The sequence below is a fragment of the Coenobita brevimanus genome, chromosome 84 (genome assembly GCF_032717465.1).
Source record: "Coenobita brevimanus isolate Jiangsu-jjx chromosome 84, ASM3271746v2, whole genome shotgun sequence".
Lineage (NCBI taxonomy): Eukaryota > Metazoa > Arthropoda > Malacostraca > Decapoda > Coenobitidae > Coenobita > Coenobita brevimanus.
The window spans coordinates 30,633,111-30,643,840 of record NC_137037.1 but is presented as its reverse complement, the minus strand read 5'-3'; positions in this window follow the sequence as shown (position 1 = coordinate 30,643,840).

Below are 10,730 nucleotides of genomic sequence, written 5' to 3'. Positions count from 1 at the left end.
CCCTTCTCGCTCTATTCCTCTTTTCCTTATACCTTTCATATGACATCTCATCCTTCCTCTGCAGCCACACTTCATATGCACGTCTCTTCTCAGCCACAGCCATACTTACTTCCTCGCACCACCATTCACTTCCTTTTCTTACACTACCACCCACGCGTCTCACACCACACACCTCTTCTGCATGCCCCACCACAGCACTCTGAAACAATTGCCATTCCTCCTCCACGCTGCCATTTTCCCGATCTTTCACTGCGTTCCACTCATCTTTCAATTTCTCCTGATACTGTATCTTTTTCTCTCTTTTATCCAACTCACCCACTTTCAAAACCTCCCTGCCACACCTAACCCTCCTAGCTCTCACCCATCTCTTACCTACTCTTAACTTTCCCTCCACCAGGTAGTGGTCAGACATACCTCCACCCTCCCCTCTCAGAACTCTCACATCGAACAATCTTCCTATTACATTCCTAGACACAACCACATAGTCCATCAAAGCTTTATCAACACCCTCCTGCCTCACCCATGTATACTTATAAATTCCTTTCTTCTCAAACAGCGTATTTCCAATCACCATCTCTCGCTCAGCACACATCGCTATCATTCGTTCCCCATTTTCATTTCTTCCAGGCACACCATGCATACAAACTACGCCTTCAACTGCTACATTTCCCACGCTAGCATTCAGATCTCCCATCATTACCACATTCACATTCGCTCCAAAACTCTTCAGACACTCATCAACATCATTCCAGAAAGACTCCCTCTCTTCTTCATCCCTTTCACTACCAGGCCCATATGCACTCACAAACACCCACAACTCACGTTCAAATTTCGCTTTCACCCACATCAGTCTCGATGACACCTCCTTCCATTCAATCACACATTTCTTTACTTCCGGACTCACTAACAAGGCCACACCTTCTCTTGCCCTTCCTCTATCAACACCTGACAATCTTCCATTCACACTTCCAAACATAGACTCACCCTTCCCTTTCATCTTCGTTTCACTCAAAGCTAACACATCCAACTTTCTTCTCACAAACATTCTCCCAATCTCCTCCCTTTTAGCCTCAATCGTACGACATCCACGCACATTCATAGACCCAATCTTTAGGGTATGGGGATAACTCCATCCCCCATCCCTTTTTCTGGCCTGTCTCTTTTTAGGAACTAAAAAACAGAGGAGGGGGTCCCTAGTCCCCTCACCCCGCCCCTTTTAGTCGCCTTTTACGACACGCAGGGAATACGGTGGCAGTATTCTTCCTAACACAACCTGGCCGCAGAGTAGTAGTACCACCCCATAGTGCGGCCAGGTTGTGTCCCCCCCGCCACAGGGGGCATGTGTTACGTGTAGCAACGTAATAAACGTAACGGTCAGGCTATCCTTATGATTATTTACTCTTCAGCTTGTGTCCTACTGTATGTCTGTTACTACTTTCCTCTATTTAAGTGTGGCCATGGTTTTTCCCATTAACTATCGTCAGCCGAAACGTCAACTCCCTCAGAGGGGGAAGGATGTTAAAATGGACAAACCGTTTTGGTTACGCAAATATTTAAAAGACTAACTGACTACCGGTATATTTAAGAACACATTTTAAAACAATATGAAACAATGGGGTCAGACATTGAATTTATATGATACTGGAATGTTGTGGGTAACTGGAGGAGCGATAAGGTAACCCTGTCAACACCGAGTAGGACCATCCACCACCTTTGCTATCGCCCTATTCCAGTTGCCCTACAATAACATGTGGTATAGTGATAATATTGAATATTTTACTAGAGACCTGGTGTTCTAGCCTGACTTACCCTGCAGAGTTAAAGGCTACTTTCAGACTCTAATGTATTATAATTTGCACTGGGTATTTGACTGAATAACATTTAGAAATAAGGTCTTACTGTGTATCGATCATTAAATGCTTATTTCCATAATGTTAAACTATAATTATCACTATTATATGGCGCAGTGGACAATATTGCAATGCACACTTCATGGTGATAATAAAGACGTGTTTATGAGCATTGGTGGAAAACACACACACACACACACACACACACACACACACTATCCACCCCGGGCAGAGCCATCGACCCTGGGCCCATCTCCTTCTCCCCATGCCCCCACCACAACATGTGACGGCCAGTTACCCCACACACACACCACCAACCGCTACAAACATCTACATATAGCTTCCGATTGATTAATATTACACACTGACTAGATACAACTGTCAAAATGATAAATTGTATGATTACATAGCTTCCTATCATGCGAATATATTGGTATTTTTTATCACCCTGCGTTCAGATCGTGGTGTATAAATAACTATACTTTGGAGTAAAACACTGTGTAATGTGTTTTTATTCGTTATCATAACAAAAACAATATTTCCCAAGATAGATGGGTGATGGAAGAGTTGTTGAGAATGAGAGTAGGCCTTACTTTACTCTCTTGCCCTTGGATGTGGGGAAGGTGGAGGGTAGACGAATGAATGGGAACGAGGGAGGGAGGGGGTTGGGTGAAACTGGGGTTGCGGAGGTGCCACATATACCAACCTGCTCGTCGAGCTGGTCGCTCTAGAATTGTTGGAGACTGTACATCCACTGATTACATTTCTTTCGAAGACAATAACTATATTCTTCCATACATTCACCTTTAGATTCCGCTTTTACACACACTTACAAACTCATTCACCAAGCCTTGCAGTTCTCTTTCGTCTTCACTTAATACAGTATCATCTGCAAACAACAGCACAGGGAATTTCCTAACGTTGCACTCTCTCATTAAAGCCACTCCAACACCTGCTGCCTTACTTTGTATTTCTTTTATAATCCCATCCATATTTAGGTTGAAACCCCATGGAAACATCTTTGTTTCAATCAACCTTCCAATAGAAATAATCAATCAGTTCACTATCCACACGCACTGCAGCCTTAGCCCCCTCATACATACTCTTCACGACATTTAACATCTTGCCATTTATTCCATATATTCTAAATATTTTCCACATCCCTTGCCTATCAACCCTGTCATATGCTTTCTCCAAATCCATGAAGGCCGCATACAACTTCTTTCCCCTCTCTAGAAACTTTAACATTAAAGACCTAAGAATGAATATCTGATCTATGCAACCTCTTCCATTCCTAATACCTCCCTGTTCTTCACCAACTAATTCCTCTGTTATTTCCCTCTGTCAATAAGAATCTTACCATACACTTTTCCTAATACACAAAGAAGACAAATGCCTCTATGATTACCACACACTTTTTTTCCTTTTTCTTTTGTACAGGGGAGTAATTGTACCTAACTTCCAGTCATCAGAGACTCTAACTTCAGAGTTTGTTTACACCTTCGAAGCCAGGCAAGTCTTGTTGTTTTTGTCCAAGAACTATTTTTTTTCTTACTTATACAAATTTTTACAGTTAAATATATCTCCCATCTCTTTACAGGTAAGAAATAATTATATATTCTTATGTTGTTACTGTTCATTGTTCTTATAATTCAGGTGATAATATACTTGTGTATTGCATAACTGTGTTGCGATTTCATTGTTATATTTCAGGTTATAGTATAATTTTATTGGTTTATTCCAGGTAATGCTTAGCTTTCCTGTCTCTGTAATAGACTGTTAATAAATCCTCTGCAGGTACATTACTATCAATACGGTACTCGCCGAGCCCTGCTATTGATCACTTGTCAAGCGGTGCTCCCAGCCAAACCAACCATTACAACGATTTGTGATTTTGTTGTGTGATTTCTTTGCCTGTGAGATAAATTTATTTCTCAAGTTCGTTTTATCAGGTGTGTTGGTGAATAACTGTGCCGAATATTGTGCGTGTGATACAGTTTTTGGGGCAGTCTGTTGTACGTGTCGTCCTGGGGGGAGGGGGGAGTATTAAGCTGTATGTATTTACTTTGTCTTTTGACTGCAGGTTAGTCCCTGCCACCTGTATCAACGAACATACTGTAGGGTAAACTCAGGACGTCTACATTTCGCTTCAGTTGTCATATTGTTTAATTTATTAAACATTGATTCTCCTGCTCACATTGTTTTTGTAATGTAACCGCACCAGGGTCGGACAGGTTGGTGAACAACTCTATAAATTTAACATTACTGATGTCACCATCTAACTGCACTAACATAATTCGTTTCTCCCTACATCACGGGTACTAAATATTGATAATAATTATTGCTTCTTTTCGGATTAGAAGAATTTGGTCTGGCTAGTTTCTTTCTGTCTTTCCTTTTTTCCTCCCAAATAGTTTGCTCTAGTCCTGAGGTTTGCAGTAATTGTATTATCCTTTAGTTAAGAACTAATTACTTGGTTTTCCTCTGCTTTTATTTTGACTAGTGTTTTTTTTTTTTCATTTTATATTTTACATATTTTTTGTAAACCAGCATAGGCTATTAATTTACTTTTGCTTGCTTTAACAGCAGTTCTGATCTCTCTGCAGGTACTCTGCAGTTAATTATCTTATATTATCTTGCTTTTGTATTTAGAATACAGGTCTTATACAGTCAACTGTATAATTTATACTTTAACTGCAGCATTTTTTTTATTTCCTTTCCTCGTTCAGAATTACTATTTGTTTTCCGTTTTAAAGGCATTATTACCTTGTATTGCTACTGGTAATTTGAAGTTTTTTGCTTTTTTTCAGGTATGACCTTGTGTCAACCTTGATATTTTATTTTTATTTGCCAATAACTTTTTCCTTTAAACCTTCAGAATTACTTTCAGCCTGAATAGTTGTACAGTGTGTACACCGGTTCTTTCTTCAGTGACCCCCTCCTAGGTTTACATCATGTGCAAAGACCGATGACGTATGAAGAAGCTGACAGAGGCAAATAATCGGATAGATTTTCTGACCTGCTGGACCGATGCATTGGAGGAGTTCACTGCAAACAACGTCACAGTGCAGCGGGAGCCAGCGAGGGTCAACAAAGAGATCCAGTTCCCTTGTGTCACCCCATAGGATCTTACCGAGTACAGAAGGGGCCAGGGAGGGTTAACAAAGGGATCCAGTTCCCGTTCCATCACCTGCCAGGATCTTCCCGAGCATCATACGGATCCACCTCTAATGGCTAACAACATTTCTGCACAGGACTTTGTTCCAATGCGAAACAGAGCGAGGGCAGTAAAGAAGCAAAACGTCGTCCTGATAACTGCCTACAACAAATTTCAGATCCTTGCAGAGGTAGAAAAGGAGCCACAAGATGTTCGTTTAGTAGGGGACTCCATCATCCGAGGCCAATTGACGGAGTTTTGCTGCTGGGAGCCTACTAACAAAAAACTTTTCAGTATTCCAGATGCAGGTATAAATGATGTTAGTGAGTCCCCTCGATGTGGTAACTAGTGGTTTCTCCAGTTACCCCCTTGTTGCCAAACATACAGGAATGAATTAAGTGGCTTGAACCTGTTTGGAGGAACTGGTGCAGCGTTTCAGGGAAAATGATCCAGCTAATACACGATTAAGACTAAAAACACTTTGGTTTCAGGGGTCCTTCCTAGGACTGCAGCTGGCAGTACATGCTTCAGTAAGGCCTTCTCTCTTCATAATCATTTAAAGTTTCTTTGTCAGCAGCTAGGTATTGACCTTTTCAGCACATGGAATGATTTATACCAACAGCCGAGTTTGTTTGCAAGAAATGCTTTTGGTCTACATTTGAATGCACTTGCTTCTGCGTTCTTAGGCCGCAACCTGAATGAAGCCATCTGGTCCTGTTTGAGAAAAAAATGGACAGCTCTCAGGACGAACAAAGTCGCTGACATAAACTGTAATCAGAGAATGGCTAATGTCACAGACTACCCTCGTCGGAGTAAGGATACCGTTAAACCTTTTCTTGTAAGCGTGTGCAGTTTGAGAAGTAAGTTTTCAGATTTAGAGACCCAAGTATTTGTTGATGAGTACGATATTGTTGCCATTACTGAATCTTGGATCGATACTCAAGACAAATTTTATAGCAGAATATAAAATTCCTGGTTACAGTATTTTCAGTAATGAGAATAATAGGAGACAGTGTATTGCTGTAAATTAAAAGTAACCTTCATTCAGTTGTCATCCCTACACCATCAGTTGATAATATTGATATAAGTTGTGTTCAGCTCAGAAATGAATCACGCAGAAAGATGTCATTTGGATTAATTTATCGTCCACTGGCCCAGTCTTGCGAAATTGACAGTAAAATATACGAACAAAATGTGGAAGTCTGTTGCACCAATAATATTGTAATTGTTGCAGATTTCAATCTATCAGTAACAAGATGGACTGGATAGCCTTATCTTCGCACACAGGGTTAGCCTTGTATACTAACTTACTTGAATGATCATTCATTGAGGCAGTTGGACAATACTCAAAATAAAGCCATAAGATTAATCAATAATCCTGCCATCACGCAAGACCTTCCTCCATTATCAGTACGTAGAGATGTTGCTTCTTTAGCATTATTTCATATATTTTTTACCGTAAGTGTTCTGACGAACTGGCTTCAATTGTTACTCCCCTTCACATTTTCTCCCGAAATACTAGGGCAGATGGGAGCACCCATGAATTCACACTCTCCCCCGCAATGCAGAACCTCTGCTTATCAAAATTCATTTATCTCCAGAACTACTACTCTCTGGAATTCACTTCCTGGGAGTTGTTTCTCACAAACATTTAATCCACTTCAATTCAAATCCAGTAGTTGTAAATATTTTATGAATGAAGGATGCCTTTAGGCACATGGACTTATTTTTTCCCCTTTGTTTTTCCTTCCTCCATTCATTATCTATTTAAAAAAAAAATTATATCAGTTTGTAGAGCAACCCATGCATGGAGAAAATATCCTATAACTTATACTGGCTGCATCAGAAAACTTAGTCCATAATGTTCAAGTAGGAGATGAATATAGTGCTAGTGATCATTGCATAGTCACATTCAACCTCAGTTTCTGTAACATAACCAAAATTGTAGATACAAGAAATTCCCAGAAGACAACAAAGCCGGTTTTCACAAAATAAAGGTAACTTTACCTAGCAATGAATGGGAACCGATTACTGAAAGTACAAATATACACACAGCATGGATAGCGTTCATAGAAATCCCGAATAAGATGATTAAGGAACGTGTACCAATGCGTAATAGAAGACCTGTGAAAAGTAATAAGCCAAAAAGGAGGAACAGCAATATTAAGAGAAATCTTTCAGCAAAGAAACTTGCTTATCAGAAAACCGTAGCCACTAATAATGAGGAGGATAAAGATTTTTACCATAACTTATGTCGAAATGCTAAGAAGCAAAAAAAGCAAAGTAAGAAAAACATTGAAGAGCATATTGCAAGCATCAGCAAATCAAACTCCAAAAGAATTTTTCAGTTATATCAGAAATAAGAAATTATTAACATCAACAATAGGACCACTAGTATCAACTGATGGTGAGCATTGTAAATGTTGAAACTGAGATGGCTAAAATTCTTAATACTTTACTTACATCTATTTTTACAGTAGAAAATCCAAGTTCGATCGAAACAATGTCCTTCGCATGTGAAGATGAAGACAACACACTCAAATATATTATCAGTGAGAGCGATGTACTCCTTGTGCTAAATAAAGATAAATAAAACACCAGGGCTAGATAGAATATCTCTAAGTGTGTTCAAGGATGCAAAAGGCGAAATAGGGAAACCCTTATCACATATATTCAGTATCTCTCTCAGAAGTAACACTGTACCAAGCGCTTGGAAATTAGCAACTGTAACTCCGATATTCAGAACAGGAAACAAATCTCAACCAAACAATTACCAACCAATAAACTTGACACCAGTTGTTTGCAAGTTGTTGGACACCATAATTAGAGATAAATTGGTCAAGCATTCAGTACAGAAGAATCTCATCAAATGTAAGGACTCCATATTATAATTACAAATCATAATAGGCAGATAGATAGATAGATAGAGAGAGAGAGAGACAGACAGATAGAAGCAACAAGTCAGGGGATGAGATAGGTATTGTGTCTGCGAGAATCGAGCAATGCTAAACATGCTTACACACTCTAACCCAAGGAATGCTTTATAGGCACACGACAGCGCCTCGTGACCATACACACACATACACACATACTCACACACAAGCTTCTAGAAGCTTCACATCAGAATATTCCACGTGACACGACCCCTGCTAAAATAGGAATTTAGGAAGCAGAGCTGAGAAGGAGGTTAGCTATAGAACCGACAGGTAGTAGGGAGAAGGAGCCTAGCAACATGGAAGAGAGAGAGAGAGAGAGAGAGAGAGAGAGAGAGAGAGAGAGAGAGAGAGAGAGAAGGAGGTAGCTCGCGGGACTCTACTTATACTTCACTCGTGTGTAAGAGACTTGTTAATATTTCCAAGACAACTAAAAATAGTCTCATACTCATCTTTACCTCTCCTGTCATTGCATGACAAACGGGAACGAAGATTATCTACTTACAAACTATTCACGTATAACAACCGCTCGTTCACGAGTCTAATATGTATAACCAGTCTACAAAACTTCACTACAAGTTCTACAAAGTTATTGTAGAAATAAGCGTTCATGTCTTATTAATCTACTTGATATTGTTGCCGGTAATGATATTATTAACATGTACGAAAGCACTAATTCAGTTGATGTTATTTACCTTGATTTCATAATAGCATTTGATAAAGTTCTACATACACTATTCGACTTGTCGAGAAACTGCACGTTTATGATGACGGTGGCAGTGTACTAAGAGGGATTGAAAGCTGGTTTTCGAATAATTAACAAAGAGTTTTAGTCAATGGTAAGGAATCAGACTGGAAAAATGTTGCAAATGGAGTACCACAAGGCTCAATTTTGTGTCCTATATTGTTCTTGATTTTTATAGATGATATTGATGAAAGTGTGTTTTGGAGGAAAAAAAAATGTACTGAGGATACGAAAATTGGTAATAGAGCAGATACCCCAGAACAAGTAACACTGATTCAAAAGGATTTTGATAAAATGCTTAATTGGAAAGAAAAATGGCAAATGGATTTCAATATTGATTAATTCAAAGTTTTAAATATTGCGAATAAAATTGAAAAATTTTGTTATGCAATGAATCATTCACAGCTCATAAATGTAAACCAACAATATGATTTAGGAATAATTGTAACAGATGATCTGAAGCCAAGTAAACAATGCACAGAAGCAATAAAGAATGCTAACAACCTAGTTGGATTTACAGGTAGATCATTTGAGGTCATATCTCAAAATATAATTCTTACCCTGAATAATTCCTTAATGCGTCCACATCAAGAGTACTGTGTGCAGTTATTATCACTGTATTACAGGAAAGATATTAATGAAAGAGAGTGCAGCGACGAGTAACGTAAATGATACCCAGACTGTGGAACAAATCGTACGAGGAGCGATTAAATGAGCTGAAATTATTCAACCTATCAAACTGCAGAATAGGAGGGGATCTAACAATTTTAAGTATTCATGATTATGAAGTGCTTGAAAGGGTACAGCAGGGAAGAAAGGTTGCTGGTTCCTTGAAAGCAGTGATAAGAAACAGGGAAGTGAGCATGGAAGTGAAAAAGTTACTACATGACAGTATTGTGATACCAACTCTAACGTACGGAAGTGAAGCTTGGACATTGTTGGAAGGACACAAGTCAAGAGTGAGAGCAGTGGAAATGAGTTATTTAAGAGGAGCCTGTGGAGTCACGTGGAGAGACAGGCTGACGAATGAGGATATAAAGGAGCGTTGTGGTGTGGATGTGGATGTGATAGGAAGCGTTATGAGGAACACACTGAGGTGGTTTGGCCATGTGGAGAGGATGGAGGGTGAAAGACTGACGAAGAGAGTGTATGTGAGTGAGGTGGAGGGGGAAGAGGGAGGGGGAGGCCGAGGATGAGATGGAGGGATGGGGTGGAGAGGTATATGAGAGAGGGGGGTGTGAGTTGGGAGCAGGGCAGTGAAATGGCGGGGGACAGGGCGACTTGGAGGCGATTTGTTTGTGGCCACCCCAAACGGGATTGAGGCGTCTGGCAATAGATAGATAGATAGATGATTATGAAAGAAATTGATTATACGGATGTCGACAAGCACTTTGCAATTGATCATTTGAACTACTGTATACTAAAGGTAATGGGTATAAGATTATTGGAAAGAATTTCTAGTCTAATGAAGCGAAGCATTATTTCTTTAACAGAGTTGTTAACATTTGGAACAAACTGCTCTGGGATGTCGTTGATTGCAGTACAGTGGTGACATTAAAAAATCTCTTGGAGAAGTATCTTGCTTTACAATCCCCAGCTAAACACATTCAGGCCTGAATGATAATGTAAGTTTTTTTTCTCTCTCTCTATTTCAGATCGTGATGAAACTATAGCAGGGAAATTCTATGTAATTAATGATACCTGTTGCTTACTGACACTTCGGGTGTTATAAAAATAGTGGGACAGAATAGTTTTACTACTTTTCAGTCTTTCCTCTGAAATATCCATTTCAGCATTTCCATGCTGCATGGTGGTCCTTCTCATTTTCTTCCTGCCATCTTCGACTGGAGGGTTTGGTGGGTGGGGGGGAGTCTTCTTTCTTTACTGTCTTTACCTTCAACTTGTAGAATTTGATACCATTGTGATAGTCTTCTCTGTTTCAACAGACTCGAAAGGACCCTCAGGTCTGTTGCTGTTTGCTTTCTTTTGTATTACTTTCTACTCCCCGGCCAATCTGCACATCTTCCATATCCATTCTACTTCTA